This window comes from Hemiscyllium ocellatum, chromosome 3 (assembly GCF_020745735.1).
Source record: "Hemiscyllium ocellatum isolate sHemOce1 chromosome 3, sHemOce1.pat.X.cur, whole genome shotgun sequence".
In the NCBI taxonomy this organism is placed as follows: domain Eukaryota; kingdom Metazoa; phylum Chordata; class Chondrichthyes; order Orectolobiformes; family Hemiscylliidae; genus Hemiscyllium; species Hemiscyllium ocellatum.
The window spans coordinates 70,801,468-70,826,772 of record NC_083403.1 but is presented as its reverse complement, the minus strand read 5'-3'; positions in this window follow the sequence as shown (position 1 = coordinate 70,826,772).

Here is a 25,305-nt window from a genome sequence, read left to right as displayed (position 1 = left end):
GCAGCTTAATGTTCCAGGATACAAACGCTACAGGAAGGATAGAAAGGGAGGTAAGAGAGGAGGGAGACTGGTGTTTTTAATAAGGAATAGCATTACAGCTGTGCTGAGGGAGGATATTCCTGGAAGTACATCCAGGGAAGTTATTTGGGTGGAACTGAGAAATAAGAAAGGGATGATCACCTTATCGGGATTGTATTATAGATCTCCTAATAGTCAGGGGGAAATTGAGAAACAAATTTGTAAGGAGATCTCAGTTATCTGTAAGAATAATAGTGTGGTTATGGTAGGGGGTTTTAGCTTTCCAAATATAGACTGGGTCTGCCATAGTGTTAAGGGTTTAGATGGAAAGGAATTTGTTAAGCATGTACAAGAACATTTTCTGATTCAGTATGTGGATGCACCTAATAGACAAGATGCAAAACTTGACCTACTCTTGGGAAATAAGGCAAGGCAGGTGACTGAGGTGTCAGTGGGGGAGCACTTTGGGGCCAGTGACTAATTCTATTAGTTTCGAAAGCAGATTGGAGGCAGACATTTGCAGGTAAAGGGACGGCTGGAAAATGGGAAGTCTTCAGAAATGAGATAACAAGAATTCAGAGAAAGTATATTTCTGTCAGAGTGAAAGGGAAGGCTGGTAGGTATAGGGAATGCTGGATAACTAAAGAAATTGAGGGTTTGGTAAAGAAAAAGAAGGAAGCATATGTCAGGCATAGACAGGATAGATTGAGTGAATCCTTAGAATAGTTTAAAGGCAGTAGGAGTATACTTGAAAAGGAATTCAGGAGGGCAAAATGGGGACATGAGATAGCTTTTGCAAATAGAATTAAGGAGAACCAAAAGGGTTTTTACAAATGCATTAAGGACAAAAGGGAAGCTAGAGAGAGAATAGGGCCCTTCAAAATTCAGCAAGGTGGCCTTTGTGTGGAGCCGCAGGATATAAGGGAGATACGAAATGAGAATTTTGCATCAATGTTTACTGTGGAAAAGGACATAGACGATATAGAATGTAAGGATTTAGATGGTGACATCTTGAAAAATGTCCATATTACAGAGGAGGAAGTGCTGGATGTCTTGAAATGCATAAAAGTAGATAAATCCCCCGAACCTCATAAGGTGTACCCTCAAACTCTGAGGGAAGCTGAGGAAGTGATTGCTAGGCCTCTTGCTGAGATATTTGTATCATCGATAGTCACAGAAGTCTGGAGGTTGGCTAAAGTGGAGCCAGTATTTAAGAAAGATGGTAAGGACAAGACAGGCAACTATAAACCAGTGAGCCTGATGTCAGTGTTGGGAAGTTGTTAGAGGGAATCCTGATGAACAAGATATACATGTATTTGGAAAGACAAGGACTGATTAGAGATATTCAACATGGCTTTATGCATGGCAAATCATAAGACCATAAGACCATAAGACATAGGAGTGGAATTAAGGCCATTCGGCCCATCGAGTCCACTCCACTATTCAATCATGGCTGATGGGCATTTCAACTCCACTTACCAGCCTTCTCCCCATAGCCCTTAATTCCTTGTGACATCAAGAATTTATCAATCTCTGCCTTGAAGACATTTAGCGTCCCGGCCTCCACTGCACTCTGCGGCAATGAATTCCACAGGCCCACCAGTCTCTGGCTGAAGAAACGTCTCCGCATTTCTGTTCTGAATTGACCCCCTCTAATTCTAAGGCTGTATCCATGGGTCCTAGTCTCCTCGCCAAACGGAAAAAATTTCCTAGCGTCCACCCTTTCTAAGCCATGTATTATCTTGTAAGTTTCTATTAGATCTCCCCTTAATCTTCTAAACTCTAATGAATACAATCCCAGCCATTCACCATATGTTAGGCCTACCATTCCAGGGATCATCCGTGTGAATCTCCGCTAGACACGCTCCAGTGCCAGTATGTCCTTCCTGAGGTGTGGGGACCAAAATTGGACACAGTACTCCAAATGGGGCATAACCAGAGCTTTATAAAGTCTCAGTAGCACAACGGTGCTTTTATATTCCAACCCTCTTGAGATAAATGACAACATTGCATTTGCTTTCTTAATCACGGACTCAACCTGTATGTTTACCTTTAGACAATCCTAGACTAGCACTCCCAGATCATGTCTGTGTTGGCCACTGTTATTGAAAAGGAAAAGGGACAGGGTAGATTTGTGATAAGGGGAAATGGGGAGATGAAGAACTGGAAGCTAATACCCATCAATAACTTTTCTGTAATTTCAGGCTAAGGGAGATGTGGCAGGAGAGGTTGAAGAGGATTAGGCATGTAGAGATCCTTAACTTTGATGGTTTTGGCACTGAGTCTGATGACAGACTCAGCAAAGGCCCTTCCCATAATGACAGCACTGTGTCTCAGAACACATTGCTGCACCTTTCCCACACCAGTTAATAACCGTTGCCTCTGATTGTGTACCAACCTATTCTGCCAGAGAGAAAGAAGAGCACAGTGTGTTGTACAATTAGTGATGAAGCTAACATGATGCGAATGAGGTAAAGCTATCCTGTAAAGTTCGAATGCTAATTGATCGAGATTGCTGAAAGGACAGTGAAGCTTTTTTGATGAATTGAACAGTGGATAAAGTTAAAGATACAATTCCAGGTTATAGTCCAACAGGTTTATTTGGAAGCACTAGCTTTCAGAGTGCTGCTCCTTCATCAGTTGTCAATAAAGGACCTGTTGCACTATAACCTGGTGTTGTGTGATTTTTAACTTTGGACACCCCAGTCCAACACCGGCATCTCCAAATCAAGATACAATTGGTAGGACATGGTATTTGAATATGCATTACTGACTTTGACCACTTGTGTTAAACCTCTTCTGATACTGCATCCAGGTCCAGGACTATATTGTTTTCATTGATTTTCTGCACCTATCTTTTCCTACTGACTTCTCAACAGATGTTTGCTGAGGCTCCCTGCTAACCCAGACCTTCTCTCCTCATTTCCACTTAAAGCCAGTGCACTAGGAGAGTGAGTTCATTCTCTCCTGTGGTTATTCATTAATCTTTCTTTCCTAGAGGCTGTTCAGTTGCAGAACATCTCAAAGAATCTACTGTAGACACAATGCATTTTCCCTTTAAATGGTACAAGTTAGTTTTAAGCAGTGCTCGCTGCTAATGATATTGGACCCACTGATGATATGCACAGCTAATGAACAGAATGGGAAGCATTGACTGGACTCAGAAATCATTATAATTTGCAGGCAGCCTAATGTTAGCATGTGCTACCTGTATTCAAACTCAATGAACATATATTGATCACATATTGTAAGCCTCAAGCCAGGTTTTAGCATCTAACCAATACATAGCCCAATGTCACTGTGTTACCTGTGCTCACTCTTCTATCTGAAGTGCTGACATTGGTTGAAAACTTATCCAATCAGAAAGGAGTTAAAGGAAACAGTCACTAGCATTTGGCAAATACTCCTACAAGAGTACACATGAAGCTAAGATACAAATTGACAAAATGAAATCCAAACAGGAAATACTTGTCAAGTGGTAGAATTCCGAATGAGAAACTACTGCACTGTGAGAGTAGGGAACAAAATGAATAAGTTGTAAAGCCATCACGTCAACATTTTTTTTGGAATATCACATTTTTCCCAAGATGTATTCTGCCTCACAGCAACTGGTAAATGTTTTGGATAAGAACACATTTCGACTCATTTATATGATGGTCACTTTGAATTTGGAACTTGTCAAGTGAAATTAAATGAAAGCTCCTGATTTGTTTTTGCAATTATAATTATTCAAATAAAGAGCCTCCACGTGGGTGATCTGTGGTTAATGTTTAGACAACATGTTCATTGACAAAGTATAAAATAAGCGACTACAGATCATTTAAGTAATCTTCTGTCCGTTGGTAGACTCTTCACTATTTGAAAAGGTAGACTGTTTCCCAAATTCCTGGGAGAGGGTAATCTCTACATAAAAACCTGGGACTATTAATTTGTGGAATCTGTATCAGCTTTGGTTCAGCTGGGAGAGCTCTTGTCTCTAACTCACATGTTCTGGATTCAAATCCCATTCCAGGATTTGGGCACAAATATCAAAATTGATAGGTAAAACAAGGACTGCAGATGCTGGAAACCAGAGTCCAGATTAGAGTGGTGCTGGAAAAGCACAACAGGTCAGGCAGCATCCGAGGAGCAGGAAAATCAAGGTGTCGGGCAAAAGCCCTTCATCAGGAATATGGGCTTTTGCCCGAAACATCGATTTTCCTGCTCCTCGGCTGCTGCCTGACCTGCTGTGCTTTTCCAGCGCCACTCTAATCTATCAAAATGGATACACCAGTGGGGTAGTCAGGGAGTATTACATCGTTGAAAGTGCTTTTCATGAAAGTGATGTGAAACCTGAAGTCATTCAGTCCTCTTAGTTGAGGGTAAAAGATCCCATTGTGTCATTTCAAGGAAGCTCTGGGAATTATTCCTGTTGCCTGGCCAGTAATTATCCATCAATCCACCAATATTTCAGAAACAAATGTCATCATGACATTGCTATTTGTGGGAGCTATGCAATTTGCAAATTTGCTTATACAATTTCGACATTACAACAATGATGACAATTCAAAAAAAGCATTCACTGGTAGTAATTCTTTGAGACTTCCAAAGGACATGAAAGGCACAATATGAATGCAAGTGTTTCTCTGTATGATTTATGTAAAAAGATATTTAATGGTCAAAACATATTATTTCAACATTAAAAATCTAAAGTTAAACAATCTGCAAAAAAGGTGGATGGTTGCCTTTGTCCAAGCAACAGAAAACACAAGGTGAGAATTAAACTCACGCTCACAATTTATGAAGCGATTGTGCAATCAACCATGCCTGTCAACTTAGCTTGACAAATTTACATAGAAAATCCTCATTATAAATGTGGCCATTGGAATTGATGATTCAACAATAACTGTTATAAAGGCCTTAAAATTCTATGGGGCTCTGTTGAATCTGCAGCAATCCTGACAGTAGTCATAAATACTGACCACCTCAGAGTTCACACCGATCAGAAACTGTAGTGCCTGCCAGGCTGTGTGAGGGTCTGATACTGGATTACCCAGGCCTTCAACAGTCCACAGCCATAGTCCTCTCAAAGCAGCCGAGTTGCACTTTGGGTCACACTTCATGCATACTTCCTTAATTTCTGCAGAGAGCTGCTATGGAAACTTTTCAGGTTCTTTGGGAATTTTCATCTTGGGGTGTTCTTAGGTTTGCCTCTATTCACTCCTTGTCAGGCAGAAGTATAGGATTCTGAAACAGGTAGCGATACAGCTAAGCGTGTCTCCCCTGCCCCCAAAATGTCTTCAGGCCAAGATTTTTAATGTCTTATGGATGAACTAAATTATCATTACACTTCAGTTGATCTCACTGAAGATAACTAGATTGTGAAACTTAGCTGCAAGTTTACTAATCATCAGGACACTGCTGTTCAATAGGGTAGTCTCATTAAATTCCACATCTATTGATATCCAGTTATGTTGTGATTACAAAATATAATTCACTTAAAGCAAACAGCTTAGCCTGTTGATAATTTTCTTCCTCTAAACAATTTACTCAGAGAGACATTTCAGAACCTTTGCAGCACAGTGGTTAGCAAGAGGCTACCACAAACAAAGTAGAATACATTTGATCTAGCCACAGATTATAACATAAAAATACTAAACTAACAAGAGATTTTTAACCTTGCCCATCAGCAGAGTGTTTTTTTTTTAGCAATTGATGGAAGGTGTTCTCCTGTTTGTCTGTGTTTCACAGTGGATATACTGTGAAAATGGTAGACAAATGTAATGATGCTGTGTGTGAAGGATGCTCACATTTCTTCCACTGAGGTTCTGTGGAAACTCACGTCTTTGGTACTTTACCGATTTTAAAATTTGGGGAGTGAATTTCAACAGATCTTTTATAAAAGATCTATGGACATTCTAGGAAAATAGACCTGTGATTTTAAAGCTTAGCAGTTAGTTATGCTCATGAAACAAATTTACAATTATAAATTGTATTTATAATCATTGAATTAATGGAGGCTTGTCTCTATAAGGGATCTTACAAAAGAAGAGCTGAAAAATGCCATATGTTGCTGCAGACTACCAGGTGAACCCACCACAGAAATGCAACAATAACCCTATTCCATGGAACTATATATATAAGGAAATATATATATTAAAAAGAAAGCTGAGGTTACAGCAATTCTTTCAGTCACTTCCTGCTGACATTTCAGAGCTGACCACACAGCAAATTGCACTGGAACTGATCAGTAGAGACTTTGCTAAAGTGTTGAATTCCTATATATCACTATCTTCCAAATTATTTTGACTGCACAGCACACATCTCAGTATGTCATACTCTTACCAGTTGTCATGGCGTTGCCGTGTGAAACTCAAGCTGTTAAGGTAGAAGCCAGACGGAAGGGATACATCCACCAAATTGCATGTGGAAGCTGAATGCAACTCAAACACTTTGCTTGTCAACTTTAGACACACCCACTTTCAGAACCAAAATGTAAGGAGGAGCATCTTCTAAGAATCTAATAAGATAATCATTATTTATTTTTATTCAATTCTTCCTGGATTTTTTTGTGTTTGTATTAATTTTTGGATATTTACTTCCTTTATAAAAATAAGTCATTGAATCATAGAGATGTGCAGCATGGAAACTAACCCGTCAGTCCAACTTATCCATGCTGACTAGATGTCCCAATCCAATCTAGTCCCACAGGCCAGCATATCCCACAGGCCAGCATGGTCCATATCCCTCTAAACCCTTCCTGTTCATATACCCATCCAGATGCCTTTTAAATGTTGCAATTGTACCAGCCTCCACCACTTTCTCTGGCAGTGCATTCTATGCACGTACCACACTCCGCATGAAAAAGTTGCCCTTATGTCTCTTTTATTTCTTTCCCCCTCACCCTAAACCTACGCCCTCTAGTTCAGCACTCCTGCAGCCCAGGGAAAAGACTGTCGATTTATCCTATCCATGCCTCTCATGATTTTATAAACCTCTATAAGAAAACCCCTCAGCCTCCTACGCTCCAGGGAAAACAGCCTCAGCCTATTCAACCTCTCCCTATAGCTCAAATCCTCCAATTCTGGCAACATCCTTGTAAACCTTTTCTGAAACCTTTAAAGTTTTGCAACATCTTTCCAATAGGATGGAGACCAGAATTGCATGCAATATTCCAAAAGGTTCCCCTTGGGAGACTGGAATACATGAGAACTAGACATTTGGATACAGAACTAGCTCGAAGGTAGGAGACGGAGGGTGGTGATGGAGGGTTGTTTTTCAGACTGGACGCCTGTGACCAATGGAGTACCACAAGGATTGGTGCTGGGTCCACTACTTTTCATCATTTATATAAATGATTTGGATGTGAGCATAAGAGGTATAGTAAGTAAGTTTGCAGATGACAATAAAATTGAAAGTGTAGTGGACAGCGAAGAAGGTTTCCTCAGATTACAACGGAATCTTGATCAGATGGGCCAATGAGCTGAGAAGTGGCAGATGGAATTTAATTTAAATAAATGTGGGGTGCTACATTTTGGGAAAGCAAATGTCAGCAAGACTTATACACTTCATGGTAAAGTCCTAGGGAGTGTTGCTGAACAAAGAGACCTTGGAGTGCAGATTCATAATTCCTTGAAAGTATGTCGCAGGTAGATAGGATAGTGAAAAAAGCATTTGGGATACTTTCGTTTATTGGTCAGAGTATTGAATACAAGAGTTGGGAGGTCATGTTATGGCTGTACGGGACATGGTTAGGCCACTTTTGGAATATTGCGTGCAATTCTTACATTTAGATTGTTTCCCTCTTTGTCTCCACATAGCATTCCCCAGATAAGTTGACAAATCCAAAGTCCGCGATATCATGTGAATTAGGCTATTCACCTTTCTGGGTGAAAGTGTGTACTACAGATGCTGGAGATTAGAGTCAAGATTTGAGTGGTGCTGGAAAAGCACAGCAGGTTAGACAGCATCTGAAGAGCAGGAAAATCGACATTTCGGATAAAAGCCTTTGATCTTTCCTGCTCCTTGGATGCTGCCTATCCACCTTTCTGAATTAGTTGCTCACGGCTAGTGCAGGGAACTCATTCCATTACTGCGTCAATTTATATATTAAATTAATGTGACATGAAATGATCCGTAGATTGTTAGAAGCACACTGTTCCCAGAATTGTCTCCTATAAGTTCCTTCTTTATACTCTGACCAGCTGCCCCACCAGCTTCACAGATGGTGGCAACCTTCAGAGAAACTCCACTGGAACAGAGTGGGTGAAATGACCCTTAATGTTTAAGAACCTCAGAGAAACTAAACCAGCTGGCATCAGTAGGAACATGCTAATTAAGAAGCAGAGTAGGCCATTGACCCCTTTGAATCTACCACAGCACCATGGTACAGAAGGCCATTCAAGAGGGGGGAGCAAAAAGACAAGTAGTTGTTATAGAGGATTCTATAATTAGAGGGACAGATAGTATCCTTTGCAAGCCGGATCGGGAGTCCCGCATGATGTGTTGCCTGCCTGGTGCCAGGGTGCGGGACATCTCCAACCGGCTTGAAAGGATATTGGAGCAGGAGGGGGAGGATCCAGTTGTCGTGGTCCACGTTGATACTAACTACATAGGCAAAGCTAGGGTGGAGGACCTGTTTGGGAATTACGAAGCACTAGGAAGGAAATTGAAGTACAGGTCCTCAAGGGTCATAATCTCCGGATTACTGCCCGAGCCATGTGCCAATTGGCATAGGGATAAGAAAATTAGGCAAGTAAACACATGGCTAAGGGATTGGTTTTGGAACTGGGGGGATCTGTACCGTTGGGACGGTCTCCACCTGAACCGATCAGGTACCAATGTTCTAGCGAAGAGGATAAATAGGGTGGTCAGTAGGACTTTAAACTTCTGAGTTGGGGGAAAGGGAAAGTGAAAGCGACAGGGAGTATGGAGTTAAATGGAAAGATAAGCAACAGGATAGCATATGTGCAGGCGGATTTAAACTCGAGGCAGACTGGGAATGCAGCAAAAAGGAAGGATAACTTAGGACATCTTATGACTTCCAATATCTCAAATGATAAAGTTGGCATTAAGGCACTTTACCTGAATGCTCGTAGCATTCGTAACAAAGCAGATGAACTAATGGCACAGATCATAATGAATGATTATGATGTGGTAGGTATCACAGAGATGTGGTTACAGGGGGGTCAGGACTGGCAGTTAAACCTCCAAGGATTTTCAACTTATTGAAAAGACAGGGAAGTGTGTAGAGGGGGTGGGGTTGCCTTGTTAGTTAAGAACAAAATTAAATCTATGGCACTGAATGACATAGCGTCGGATGATGTGGAGTCTGTGTGGGTGGAATTTAGGAACCACAAAGGCAAAAAAATCATAATGGGAGTTATGTACAGACCTCTTAACTGTGGTCAGAACCAGGGGTGCAACGTGTACCGGGAAATAGAGAAGACATGTCAGAAAGACAAGATCATGGTGATCATGGGAGACTTCAATATGCAGGTGGACTGGGTAAATAATGTTGCCAGTGGATCCAAAGAAAGGGAATTCTTGGAATACTTACAGGATGGCTTTTTGGAACAGCTTGTCATGGACCCCACAAGGGAGCAGGCTATTCTGGACCTAGTGCTATGTAATGAACCAGATTTTATAAAAGATCTTGAAGTAAGGGAACACTTAGGAAGCAGCGATCATAATATGGTAGAGTTCAGTCTGCAGTTTGAAAGAGAGAAGGCAAAATCAGATGCAATGGTGTTACAGTTATATAAAGGTAATTATGAGGGCATGAGAGAGGAACTAACAAAAATAGACTGGAAGCAGAGCCTAGCGGGGAAGACAGTAGAGCAAAAATGGCAGGAGTTTGTGGGTATAATTGCAGACACTGTACAGAGGTTCATCCCCAAGAAAAGAAAGATTATCTGGGGGGGGTTAGACAGCCATGGCTGACAAAGGAAGTCAGGAAATGTATTAAAGAAAAAGAGAGATCCTATAAAGTGGCCAAGAGCAGTGGGAAATCAGAAGATTGGGAAGGCTACAAAAACAAACAGAGGATAACAAAGAGAGTAATAAGAAAGGAGAGGATCAAATGTGAAGGTAGGCTATCCAGTAATATTAGATATGATAGTAAAAGTTTCTTCCAATACATAAGAAACAAACAACAGGCAAAAGTAGACATTGGACCACTTCAAACTGATGCTGGAAGTCTAGTGATGGGAGATAAGGAAATAGCAGGAAAACTTAACAAGTACTTTGCGTCAGTCTTCACAGTGGAAGACATGAGTAATATCCCAACAATTAAAGGGAGTCAGGGTTGAGTTGAGTATGGTTGCCATTACAAAAGGGAAAGTGCTAGAAAAGCTAAAATGTCTTAAAATTGGTAAATCTCCTGGCCCCGATGGGATACATCCTAGAGTTCTGAGAGAGGTGGCTGAGGAAATAGTGGAGGCATTGGTTGAGATCTTTCAAAAGTCACTGGAGTCAGGGAAAGTCCCAGATGATTGGAAGATCACTGTTGTAACCCCCTTGTTCAAGAAAGGATCAAGACAAAAGATGGAAAATTATAGGCCAATTAGCCTAACCTCGGTTGTTGGTAAAATTCTAGAACCAGTCATTAAGGATGAGGTTTCTAAATTCTTGGAAGAGCAGAGTCTGATTAGAACAAGTCAACATGGATTTGGTAAGGGGTGGTCGTGTCTGACAAACCTGTTGGAATTCTTTGAAGAGGTGACAAGTAGGTTAGACCAGGGAAACCCAGTAGATCTGGTCTATCTAGACTTCCAAAAGGCCTTTGATAAGGTGCCACACGGGAGGCTGCTGAGCAAGGTGAGGATCCATGGTGTTCGAGGTGAACTACTGGTATGGATTGAGGATTGGCTGTCTGACAGAAGGCAGAGAATTGGGATAAAAGGTTCTTCTTCAGAATGGCAGCCGGTAACAAGCGGTATCCCGCAGGGTTCAGTATTGGGGCTGCAGCTGTTCACATTATATATTAATGATTTGGATGAAAGGACTGGGGGCATTCTAGCGAAGTTTGCAAATGATACGAAGTTAGGTGGACAGGCAGGTAGTACTGAGGAAGTGGGGAGGCTGCAGAAGGATCTAGACAGTTTGGGAGAGTGGTCCAGGAAATGACTGATGGAATTCAATGTGAGCAAATGAGAGGTCTTGCACTTTGGAAAAAAGAATAAAAGTGTAGGCTACTTTCTAAACAGGGAGAAAATTCATAAAGCCAAAATACAAAGCAATCTGGGAGTGCTAGTTGAGGATTCTCTAAAGGTAAGGTTGAGTCCATGATTAAGAAAGTGAATGCAATGTTGTCATTTATCTCAAGAGGATTGGAATATAAAAGCACCGTTGTGGTACTGAGACTTTATAAAGCTCTGGTTAGGCCTCATTTGGAGTACTGTGTCCAGTTTTGGTCCCCACACCTCAGGAAGGATATACTGGCACTGGAGCGTGTCCAGCAGAAATTCACACGGATGATCCCTGGAATGGTTGGTCTAACATATGAAGAATGGCTGAGGATTCTGGGATTGTATTCATTGGAGTTTAGAAGATTAAGGGGACATTTAGTAGAAACTTACAAGATAATACATGGCTTGGAAAGGGTGGACGCTAGGAAATTGTTTTCATTAGGCGAGGAGTCTAGGACCCATGGACACAGTCTTAGAATTAGAGGGGGTCAATTCAGAACAGAAATACGGAGATATTTCTTCAGCCAGAGACTGGTGGACCTATGGAATTCATTGCCGCAGAGTGCCGTGGAGGCCGGGACGCTAAATGTCTTCAAGGCAAAGATTGATAAATTCTTGATGTCACAAGGAATTAAGGGCTATGGGGAGGTTGCGGGTAAGTGGAGTTGAAATGCCCATCAGCCATGATTGGATAGCGGAGTGGACTCGATGGGCCGAATGACCTTACTTCCACTCCTATGTCTTATGGTCTTATGGTCTTATGCATTCTACAGCATTGCTGTTCATTAACTTCAACATCAGTTTCCACAGTATGTCCATATCCCTTGATAAATCAGTGTCCAGGAACCTGCTAATCTCTATCTTGATCATATTTAATGACTAAGTCTACATCCAGACCTCTAGGGTAGAGAATTCTACACTTTCTCTGCCTTCCGATTGAAGATGTTCCCCCTTATCTCTTTCCTAAATTGTTTGCCCTTTATTCTGGGAGTGTGCCCTTTGGTTCCAAAACCTGAAAATCCAAGGGATAACATCTTTGCTGCATCAATCCAGCCAAAGCTTTTGAAGAATTTTGTAAATTTCAATTAGGTTATCTTTCATTTCTCTAAACTGTAAAAAATTTTGGTATATTCTCCTCAAACACTTTATATAAGACAGTCCCACCAACCCAGGAATGAGTCTACTTTACCTCTGCTGTACACCAGCTATGACATGTATTCCCATCCTGCAGTAATGGGACAAGAATGCACTCAATGCTCCTGTAAAAATCTCATAAAGTTTCTACAATTGAACTGTAATCCTGTATGCAAATTCCCTGGCAATAAAACCTCCTGTTTGATTGTCAAATTCTGATTGCTACTACTGAAAGGCCAGGATGATTACTTGCAAATTAAAGCCACTTTGTCTTTTCAGCCAGCACAACGTACATATGTAAGTGACCCCAAGGTTGGTGTGGGACCTGGAGTTTTCTGCTTGGGCGGACTGAGTGTTCATTCCACCATTCCTCTACAGCAGAACCTCTCTAACATGCATCCACGATATTTGTATGCAAACGGGACCCGATTAACAGAGACACCTAATTACTTTTCTTCAAATTATGAACAGTTTTCATAGGGCAAACAAGACTATTTTCTTTGGTCACAGAATCTGTGACTAAGGTTGATTGTGCCCTGAACAAATGGAGTGTGGTAAGATACTTGAGAGAAGTGCATAAGTAGTCCAGCAAGGCCTTTCTAGATGTTGGTAGCAACTTGCTGCATTTCCCAATTCTGTTCTGGGCGTCATGAAGAATCTCACTAGGCAGCAGCAAGATGCCTATTAATGAAGATTATCACTTATTGTCAGCATCATTATCTGCACATCTGAACTCATTAATTTGCAACTTCCTAACCTAGCAACTATTGCGAGGAAAGTCGATGATGAGAAGTCTCAATATAAAATTCAGAGTTTTACCTGGTAACTTCAGTTCACTACTTGCTCCTCCAGACCACCACCTTGGATAGTGGATATCAGCAGCACATCCCCCTTGTCCACAGACCTTGGCAGGGAGCATCATTATGGCACATCTCCAATCTTTTAAGGGATGATTCTGTACTTTAAAACCTCAGGGAATACCAACGACTTCTATTGCAAATCACGATGTCCCAGCATGGTTAGTAAAGGGCTGAACATATACATGAGGAATGTTGCTCATGTGCAATCTGTTTGTTCCCTGCCCAGTCTCTTCAACATAACATGGAGGAAACTGAGCACAGAAGGCTAGCAGGGAAACTGGTTGGAGCAGATTTATTTACATCTTTCAAGGGAATATTATTTGAAGTACGGAAAAGTACAGAGTAATAAGTGGAGTCACAGGCAGACAGGGTAGTGAAGGCGGCGTTTGGTACACTTGCCTTTCTTGATCTGTGCATTGAGTGTAGGAGTTGCGATGACATGTTGTGGCTGTACAGGACATTGGTTAGGCCACTTTTGGAATACTGTATTCAATTCTGGTCTCCCTGCTATATGAAAGATGTTGTGAAACTTGAAAGGGTTCAGAAAAGATTTATAAGGATGTTGCCAGGGGTTGGAGGTTTTGAGCTAGAGGGAGCGGCTGAATAGACTGGGGCTATTTTCGCTGGAGCATCGGTGACTGAGGGATGGCCTTATAGAGGTTTATAAAGTCATGGCGGGCATAGCTAGGGTGAATAGCCAAGGTCTTTTCCCCGGGGCAGGGGCATCCAAAATTAGAGGGCATAGGCTTAAGGTGTGAGGGGAAAGATTTAAAAGGGACCCAAGGGGCAACTTTTTCACTCAGAGGGTGGTGCATTGGTGGAATGAACTGCCAGAGGAGGTGGTACAGGCTGGTATAATAACAACATTTAAGAGGCATCTGGATGAGTATATGAATAGAAAGTGTTTAAAGGTATATGGGCCAAATGCTGGCAAATGAGACTTTATCAGGCTAGGATATCTGGTAGTCATGGACAAGTTGGACCAAAGGGTCTGTTTCCATTCTGTACAGTTCTAACTCTAAGTTTACAGGAATTAATTTTGCAGTGCTTGAGTAAGAAGCTAGAACAAATACGATGGACCTTTTTTCTATACTATAAAGTCCTTTAGCTCTTTTGGTTCCCGAATGCAAAAACACATATCGCACATAAAAAGGAACATTGGCATTTATGTAACATTTTTCATGATCCAAGATGTTCTAAAGCACTTTTATGGTCAATAAATTATTTCTGAATTGTAATGTAGAAAATACAGCAACAATATGCACTTAGAAAGCATTCAATTGAGCCGAAGAAGTATTGCGTCTCTTCAGAAAGCCCTGCTGTATTAAATATTACTGAGGCATTCTACTGGCCAACTGGGTGTGCCTTCACCAGGATCAAGGACCCCAGGGACAGAGGACCCCTGCTGAGTGCTAATGGCCAACCAGGGGCCAGCAACCCTTTACTGTTCAGCACCATGACCAGGCTCTTAATGAGGCAGTGAGTCTGAGTGCATATCTCACTCCAGAAGCACTGAAGAAAAGATATCAGGGATTTTTTTTGGGCTTCCTACATGGAGATTACCCCAACCACTGTGTGTGAATATCAGCCAGTGTGCATTAATGCTCTCTTTAGGGTCTCAGTTGATGGCTGGCCAGAAAGATCATCCAGGGTATTTCTGTCCAAGGTATTTGGTTAATACCTGGAAGAGGAGAAAGTGAGGTCTGCAGATGCTGGAGATCAGAGCTGAAAATGTGTTGCTGGAAAAGCGCAGCAGGTCAGGCAGCATCCAAGGAACAGGAAATTCGATGTTTCGGGCATAAGCCCTTCATCAGGAATCCAAGATGACGGCAGAGTAGGACTCCTGGGCCAGAGCTCCTCCACTCCGTTTGTTTCTTTGCATCTTTCTTTCCCTATTCATGATTTTTTTTCTCCTTTCTACATACTCCGGTCCACAGAGAGCATCGGTGCAGACTCACGGGACTCGTAGCCTCCACGTGAAGCCCAGTGTGGATGCGAGGGACTCCCAGCCTTGAGGTGAAGCCCAATGTGGACCCAAGAGACACCCAGCCTCGAGGTGAAGCCCAGTGTGGACCTGAGGGACTCCCAGCCTCGAGATAAAGCCCAGTGCGGACCCAAGGGACTCCCAACCTCGAGGTGAAGCCCAGTGCGGACCCAAGGGACTCCCGGCCTCGAGATGAAGCCCAGTGCAGACCCAAGGGACTCCCGGCCTAGAGGTGAAGCCCAGTTCGGACCCGAGGGACTCCCAGCCTCGTGATGAAGCCCAGTTCAGACCCAAGGTACTCACGGCCTTGAGATGAAGCCCAGTTCGGACCCAAGGGACTCCCAGCCTCGAGGTGAAACCCAGTTCAAACCCAAGGTACTCACGGCCTTGAGATGAAGCCCAGTGCAGACCCAAGGGACTCCCAGCCTCGTGATGAAGCCCAGTTCGGACCCGAGGGACTCCCAGCCTCGTGATGAAGCCCAGTTCGGACCTGGGGGACTTCCAGCCTCGAGATGAAGCCCAGTTCGGACCCAAGGGACTCCCAGCCTTGAGGTGAAACTCAGTTCAGACCCAAGGTACTCACGGCCTTGAGATGACGCCCAGTGCAGACCCAAGGGACTCCTGGCCTCAAGATGAAGGCCAGAGCGGACCCGAGGGACTCCCGGCCTCGAGATGAAGTCCATTGCGGATCCAAGGGACTCCCGGTCTCGAGGTGAAACCCAGTGTGGACCTGAGGCACTCCCAGCCTCGAGATGAAGCCCAGTGCAGACCCGAGGGACTCCTGACCTCGAGATGAAGCCCAGTGCAGATCCAAGGGACTCCCAGCCTCGTGATGAAGCCCAGTGTGGACCCGAGGGACTCCCAGCCTTGAGGTGAAGCCCAGTGCGGCCTCATCCACTCTGAATGCTTTTTTTTCTCTCTTTCACTGCCTTAGAATGACAGCAAGGCTGAGCTTTTAACATTATTTCTTTATTTTTCTAATTTATATCTAAGATTTTATACCTAGGCACCTAAGATGGTGCCAGCAATGGTGACTGCATACAATTTTCACTGTGCTCATGTATCCCTGTACTTCAGAGCGTGTGACAATAAAACCTAATTCTCAGCCTAAATTCGATTAGCCAATGATCCGTCCATCTCACCAATTTGTTTATATCCCCCATCCTTACAGTCAACCACCTGACCAATTTTTGTGTCATTTGCAAACTGATTTATTAATTGCCCCTCACATATATTTTATATACACACACACACACACACACACACACACACACACACACACACACACACACACACACACACACATATATATGTGTTTTATATATCTCACAATAAGTGAACTAGTAGCAATCCCTGTGGGGATACCATTGGTTACCTGCCTCCATTCACACAAACAGCCTTCTACCATCACCTGAATTTTGGATCTAACTTGCCAACTTACCCTGGATCCCATGTGCTTTTCCTTCTTTATCAGTATCCATGTGGGACCTTGTCAAAGGCTTAGCAAAAATTTGTGTTTAACAAAGTAGTTAATGTTTATCAGGGTAGGCAGAATATAGATTTGAGGTTACAGATCAGCTATGCTTTTATTGAATGATGCAGCTGGCTTGAAGGTGATTAAGGAGAGCATGCAATGAAAGTCTAAAATGCATAAAGTGATAAAAACTGGTAATATTTTGCTTTGTCAAAGAAGTGGGAATATCTTTTGGGAACTAACAGCAGATGACTAAAAAGCTGGTAAAGGGGGGAAATTTGACAACAAGAGTAAATTGACAAGAAATATAAAAGCAAACAGTAAGAGCATCTAGTGATAAATATAAGAAAAGTCAATGTGGAAGCCTTGAAATATATGACTGGGGAATTGATAATAGTGGACAATGAAGAACACTGTAAAGATTTCAAAGGTATCATGTACATATCATTGTCTCTTTAGAAGGCTGAGGAGTCTCAGTTTGGATAATTCCTTTCCATTGTAAGGTTAAGCAAACTCCTGTTTGCCCATTTCCAGTGATCATGTCCCTTAAAGTTACAAACAGGTTCCCATTTGCAGCTATTATGTCCCTGTATTACTAATAAGTTTCAATTTTACATACTTTTCATGACGATCTCTTGTGTAGCTAACAGCTCCTATCTCCTCTAGGTCTGTGCAGTTCTAAATTAAGCTTGCATTCAATATGTTTTGTTTTAAGCTGTAAAAAGCCTCAACCAAGTGTCATCCTTTATAAATCGCTCAGCCTTTATTGTATATTCATATGCCCTTCTACCTATCCATCCAGTTGTCTGTTAAATTCTGCACCTAAGTGCACTTACCACAATCATGAATATAATGTAGGTTTTCCAATCTAGAATCTTATTCAATACATAAATGGCAAAATGCTACATCCCATTAATCCATCCATTTTGAGAGTGCAAGCTTAAATTTTCCAAGCATTATTTGAACGATGCAAACATGATTGATTTAAGCCAGAGAAAGAATGGCATAATTCTGTTCTAAATAAAGGGAACCCATCTAAGGGCAACGTTTGAAACTACTGAGTACAGCCTGAAATCAGCCATGATTGTTTTCATAAATTTTCTACAAGCTAGGGAGTGAAAATAAAAACATTTAATTTTCATCTAGTGTTCATTTTATCAGAAGCCTTAGTTCAATCTGAGTTACCAGATGTCTTAAAATAGTTCTGCAAAGCAACAGTCATCTTGTCTTCAGTAAAGGTAATAATGTTCAGCTCTGCCTTCCGTGATGCCATTTCCTCTGACCCAGCAAACTTCAAAACTTGTCTTAAAAGTATCTATTTATATTTCCTGTTATCCTCAACCATACTGTGAAATGTTCTCTTTAGAGGCGGCATTAGTTAACTTCTGATTCCAAGGAACCCATCCTTCTTTAATCCTTCATTTTTGAGAGGTGTACTGTAATGTATTGCTGTATTTAACACCTTTTGCTTTTTCCTTAAGTGCATGTCTATCATTTCAGTTAAACGAAAACGTGATTTACACCATTTGAATCTTAACATCTGGAATCATAGAATCCTTACAGTAAAGATTTCATTGTGTCAGCACCAATCCTCCAAAGAGATCCCACCCACACCCCATCCATTTAATCCTGCATGGGTTTTTAATCATGGGTATCCCATTTAACCTGCACATCCCTGGACACAATGGTCAATATTTAGCATGGGCAATCCACCTAACCTGCACAACATTGCATTGTGGGAGAAAACTGCAGCACCTGGAGTAAAATTAAACAAACACGGTAAGAATGAGAAAACTCCACATAGTCCATTGCCTGAGGCTTGAATTGAACCCAGGTCCTGGTGCTGTGAGGCAGCCTTGTTAACTACTGTCTAGTAAGTGAATGATACTGCTTGTGGTTGAGTATGTGAATGCAGTGTTTAAGGCACCCCTTTGAAAATTTGAAGACTTCACTATGTTTAAGAATAACAGGTTGTCTATTTCAGGAAGAAGGAGAATGCAGTTCTGCTGTCATAATAGCACAACTTGCATATTATGTAAAAACTATGTCACATTTAGTGAGGAATACAGTCAATGTAGATCATTTGGTTCAGCTGGTCTCTACTGATGTTTGTACTACACATGAGTGTCCTCTCCCCCTTTGCAATTAACCAGATCATCACAGTCTTATTCCATTCTCTATCATGTACTAACTTAGTTTCCTCTTAGATTCACGTATGCCAGTCACCTCAATGACTCAAGTGTGAGTTGCTGAGGACGTAACTGGGCAGCAGTGTGCCTTGCCCAGCAGATTTAAAGTAGATTAAAAAAGACGAGCAAATGACCAAAATGCAACAGAAGGAACAGCATTTTTATGCGGTGTGTCATTATGATGCAGCTGAGTGGGTAGTAGAGACCAGTTCAATCCATTTTCTCCCAAAAGGAAGTAGATAAAAATTTGGCGAGGTGGCGTTTGGGATATAATCCATGTTGTGATAGCAAGGGAATGGGACTGATTGGATTGCTTTTGTTCACAGAGTTGATGCAGATCCATTAAGGTGAATGTAATAACCCTGTGGTCCCATTCTATGAATGATAATAAAGAACACAAAGCTTAAACCTTACCACAGTTCTCACAATGTGATAACAATTGTATGTATTGTGTTCAACAATGTGCTAAGGAATGCTGAAGTTTAGAGTTTCCAACACACATACCATACAAGAATATGAATCAAACATGCCTCAGTTATTTGGAATGTGAACCAACCTGATTGAAACCCAACTTCCATGCAGCTGAGTGAATGGAAGAATTATACAATGCTCTCATAGACTGTAGCAAAATTAGTTTCTTTAGCTAGGCCTTTGGTTTATAATGCACCATTTGCCAACCACTGGTCTAGAAATCAGCTCATACCCCACCTGTTATTCAGATATGCAGCAATTGGTCCACAGCAGGGGATTGCTTTGACGCTTGCTGGCACCAACTGTGCAGCCACTGAACCTGAGATTGCCAGTAAGTCAACTTACAGTAGGTAACACAGTTCTCACAGCCTAGCTGATTCAACATAGCATAGTGCAACAGAAATGGAAGCTTTTACTGTCAGGGAATCTGTAGCATTGGCAACTATGGACGTACAACTTACTGTGCAGACAAACTTCCTGGTATTTCTTCGTGCATCTTCTTCCTTGGATCCCAACGTATTCTGGGAGTAGGCTACCTGAATAATCAATCCATTCTGAAAATGTTGTTTGAAACAATCTAAACCCGAGCTGTTCACTGCTAAGAAATTATTTCCTGTATGTGCCAAACATAGTTAAAAATCACGCAACACCAGGTTATAGTCCAACAGATTTATTTGGAAGTACAAGCTTTCGAGTGCTGTTCCTTCATCTACCTGATGAAGAAGCAGAGATCTGAAAGCTTATACTTTCAAATAAACCTGTTGGACTATAACCTGGTGCTGTGTGATTTTTAACATTTTCACCCCAGTCCAACGCTAGCACCTCCATATCATGTGCCAGACATGACTGACCTTGAGCACTGAGAGTCTATGGATGGAATAGCACATAGAATGAATCAAGCCTTTGAAATTTTGTAAAGCTTTTTGAACATAGACTGTTCTGGTCACCACTAATTATTTAATTATGTGGATTAGAACAAGTCAATCCCATAACTGACGGTTTAAAGTTTGCAATCAACTATGTGAAATTAGGAACAGGCATCCTTAAGACCGAGACCCACAGAACGAGAAGCAATAAACTGGTTCAAGAAGTAACCGAACTGCATTGGATCCTGCATTGAATCAAACTCAGCCATTCAGTGGTTCTTCTGGATAATGTCATCAAGAAGTGCTTGAAATCCTCAACAGTGATTGCATATTGGATCTGTGAATCTATGGACATTCTGAAACAATGTTAAAGGAGTGACTGCCAATAGTATCAAGGATTATGGGGGAAGCAGAGTGGAGTTAAAGCGACTTCAGAGTTACCACGGTTTTACTAAAGAGTGGAGCAGGCTCGCTGGGCCAAATAGTCTACATTCCCTATTTTTTATGATCATATGAGAAGGTGAACAAAATGAAATGAAAGCTGACACAAGCTCTTATACCAATCTGCCTTCCAGATGAGTGCTCATTACTCCGGGGTGTGATAGGTTGTCAAGCATACTTTGTGAATGTTACCACGATCAACTGGAAAATGCATCTTTCCATTTGAAGTAAAATCCATTAGGAGAAAAAAAACTACCACAGGTTTTATATTATTCTGTGTAACAATGGTACTTAATGTAAACTGTCTTGAAATAAAGGACACACACAAAATGCATTGAGGCAGATTAATCAAGATGTTTAAGTACCTTTTCTTTATTTTCTTATCAGTCTGTTTCTGCTTCAGTAGCTAACATAGTGAAGATAACTGTAGAGTAGCAAGCCCACGCAATATTATTCATTGCAGCCAACTCAGCTTATTTACAGGAGATAAGTGGTTGTGTCACTTGTTTATTTATAAATTTCCTGTCGCAGTTGCATCAAAAGCAGACTGATTTGAAAGCTGAGACACACAACTGAAAAAAAAAAGTAACGTACTCAATAGGATAAAGCCTCTGAAGCTTTTATTCTGAGAATGAAAGTTGGTCATGGACAGTCTGACAGCTGAGTACCTCAAGAGCTTTGAACAGGTTAACAATTTTAATTTGCTGGCTGAGTAATATGAAAACAGCTGAGAGGGGAGATGATAGCAATCCCGCCTTCACATTGAGAATAACCTCCATCGTGTTTTGTGACAACATTATCATTCTCAATGGGTCAAACTTCAAATAGATCTACCAATTCAAAACTAGCCATCTATGAGATGCTGTGGGCCATCAATTGTAGCAGAACTATTCTCCAGAACAATCTATAACCTCATGGCCCAGTATGCCCTCCACTCAACAAATACCATCAAGCCAGAGAATTAATCGTCGTTTAATGGAGATTGCAGGAGGGCAAGCCAGGAGCAGCAGCTGGCATACCTAGAAATGAGGCATAAACCTGGTGAAGCCACCAAACAGGACTACTTGCATTCCAAACAACATAAGCAGTAAGTGATAGAACTAAGTGCAACCAACGGATCAGATCTAAGCTCTGCAGTCCTGCCACAGCCCGTTGTGAATGGTGGTGGACAATTAAACAATACATTGGAGCAGGAGGATCCACAAATATCCCCATCCTCAGTGATGGAAGGGCCCCGCACATCAGTGCTAAGATAAGGCTGACGCATTCGCAGCAATCTGAGCCAGAGTGCCAAGTGAATGATTCATCTTGGCCTCCTCCAAAGGTCCACACCATGACAGATTCAAGTCTTCAAGCAATTCAACCCACTCCATGTGATATCAAGAAATAGTTGGTGATACTGCGTATTACAAAGGCTAAGGGTCCTGACAAGTTCTGGCAATAGTACTGAAGACTTGTGCTCCAGAACTTGTCATTCCCTTAGCCAAGCTCTTCCAATACAGTTAAGGACTGACATCTATTTGACAATGTAGTATATTGCCTAGCTGTGTCCTGTGCATAAAAAGCAGGACGAATCCAACTCAAACAATTGTTGCCCCATCAATATACTCTCAATCGTTAGTAAGGTGTCATCAATAGTGCCATCAGGCAGCACCTGCTCAGTAATAAAATGCTTACATGGAAACACTACCACCTTCAAGTTCCTCTCCAAGCTACTCACAATCCTGACTTGGAAATACTGTATATTGTCATCCTTCCGCTGTCACTGGCTCAAAATCCTGGAATTCCCTTCTCAATAGCATTGAGGGTCAATCCACAGCGGTTGGACTGCAGCAGTTCAAGAAGACAGCACACCACCACCTTCTCAAGGGCAACAAGAGATGGGCAAAAATTGCTGGCCAGCCAGCCACACCCACATCCCACAAATGAATAAAACAAACGTGCAACTGCATTGTAATAGTGTAGTGCCACAGATAAGACACTAGCAGAGTAACCTAGAAGGCTGCACTAATAATCTAGGGGACACAAGTTTAAACTTATGATGGAACTTAATGAATATAAACAAAATAAAATAAACCAAGACACATAAAATCTGGAATTAAAAATAGATATGAATATTAATGACAATAGAAGTACAAAATTGTGGTCAAAACCCATCCAGTTTACTGCTTTACTACAGAACATTAATTTGCCAGCTTTGCCTAGTTTGGTCTTTATGTGATTCCAGACCCAATGCAAAGTGGTTGATTCTAACTGCCTTTTAAGATGGCTGGTCAGTCACGTTCGTCATATTCTCAAGAACAATCAGGGATGTGCAATAAATGTTAGTCTTCCAAATGAAGTCCACATCCACAAATGAAAAGAACATCTCAGAAGCCTCCAACTATATCACATATTAATCAAAAGTGTTTTCTTGTGGGGCAAAAGAACATAGCTTTAAAAAACTTGATATCAAGCACATTTCAAGACGTACACAAATAAATTATTATTACTATATGAATTGATCACGATAGTCTGAATAGTGAGTTTACGGGAAAAACTTGAAGCAATTTTTCTGTTTCATTTTTAAGTACTATAGACCCCGACTTTAAAAAAAAGTTCAACTTATATTGCACATGAAGTTAATAGTTTGTAATTTCACCTGTACTGATGAACTATGTATATGAATATATCCCATGATAACTTTCCAGTAACAAAAACATTTTTTTTTATTTTCAAACAATTATTTAACCTATTAAATGGAAGTTTGCTTAGAACCTCTGTGCAGTTCCTTTTACAAATTAACACTAATTTCATTATGCTCTATGTTTTTCCATGGCGACAAATGTTACAAATTTCCCTGTGGCAATGGCATCCAACCAAATCAACATCCAAATTTAAACAGTTACAGAGAATTCTCATTACATTTTTAATTGATTTCTGGTGGTTCTCTTCAAGAGTATTTTTAATAAGCATTGAGCACCATCAGACAGTGAACTGAGTAGCATGACTTGTTCAATTTGATCACATGAAGAAGGTGAATCATCATTAATGAAAATATATGAATGAAATCACCATGATGAAAAGGTTTAAAATTCCTCATCACCATATTAAAATGACAATCAAGCTATTTAATTTGATTTACCCTTGTTACAAAGTGCAAATTATAAATTTCATTGTAGAATGAGCTCTTGTGGCCCTAGAGGTAGTGGACATTTTGATGAGCATTTTCCAGCATTCCATGGAGGAGTCCCATGGACTGGAGCGTAGCCAATGTCACCCCACTTTTTAAAACAGTAGGGAAAGGAAAATAGAGAATTACAGGTTGGTTAGCTTGGTGGTGGGGAAAATGCTGGAGTTAATTATCAAGGATGTAATAACTGAGCATTTGGAAAGTGGTGCCATGATGGGTCCAAGCCAACATGGATTCACTAAAGTGAAATAATGCTTGGCAAATCTTCTGGAATTATTTGAGCATGTGACCAGTAGAGTGAACAAGTGTTAATCAGTGGATGTCGAATATCTGGACTTACAAAACACTTTGCACAAGGTCCCATGCACAAAATTAGTAAGGAAAATTAAAATTCATGGTATCAGAGGTAACATATTGACATAGAAAGAGAACTGATTGGCAGGCAGGAAGCTGAGAGTTGGAATACACTGGTCCTTTTCAGAGTGGCAGGCAGTGATGAGTGTGGTACCACTGTTCACAATATATATTAATGATTTGGATGAAGGGTTGAATGTAATATCTCTATCTCCATGTGCAGATGATACTAAACTGGGTGGCAGTGTGTGCTGTGAGGAGGATGCCAAGAGACTGCAAAGTGACTTGGACAGACTGGGTGAGTGGGCAAATACTTGTCAAATGCAATATAATGTGGATAAATGTGAGGTTATCCACTTTGGTGGCAAAAACAGGAAGGCAGATTATTATCTGCATGGTGGCAATTTAAGAAAAAATAAGGTGCAACAAAACAGTGAAAACATGATGGAATAGCTATTGAAGATTAGCACACAGGTGCAGCAGGCAGTGAGGTATGCTAATGGCATGCTCTCTTTCATAGCGAGAAGGTTTGTGAAAAGGAGTAGGGATGTCTTACTGCAGTTATACAGGGCCTTGATGAGGCCACACCTTGAGTATTGTGTGTAGTCTTGGCTTTCTAGTCTGAGGAAGGCCATTCTTGCTATTGAGGGAGTCCAGCGAAGATTCACCAGACTGATTCCCAGGATGGCAGGACTGACATATGAAGAAAGATTAGATTGACTGAGCTTGTACTTCCAGGAATTTAGAAGAATGAGGGGGTCCTCATAGAAACATACTAAAATTCTGATGAGAATGGACAGGCTAGTTGCAGGAAGAATGTTCACAATGTTAAGGAAGTCCAGAAGTAGGGGTCACAGTCTAAGAATAAGGGGTAAGCCATTCAGGTGTGAGATGAGGAAGAAGTTTTGTTCAGAGAGTTGTGAACATGTGGAATTCTCTATCACAGGAAGCTATTGGGGACAGTTAGGTCAATAGATTCAAGTGGGAGCTGGACATGGCCCTTGTGGCTAAAGGGATCAAAGAATATGGAGAGTGGAATACTGAAATCAGCCTCGATCATTGTTGGGGGAAAGTTAACATTACTTACCTGGAAGCCATTTTCCCGATTCGACTGAGAGTTCCATTTTGTGTCCCCAGCCAGAGCTTTGCTGGCTCTGCATTCCTTACCATGAGG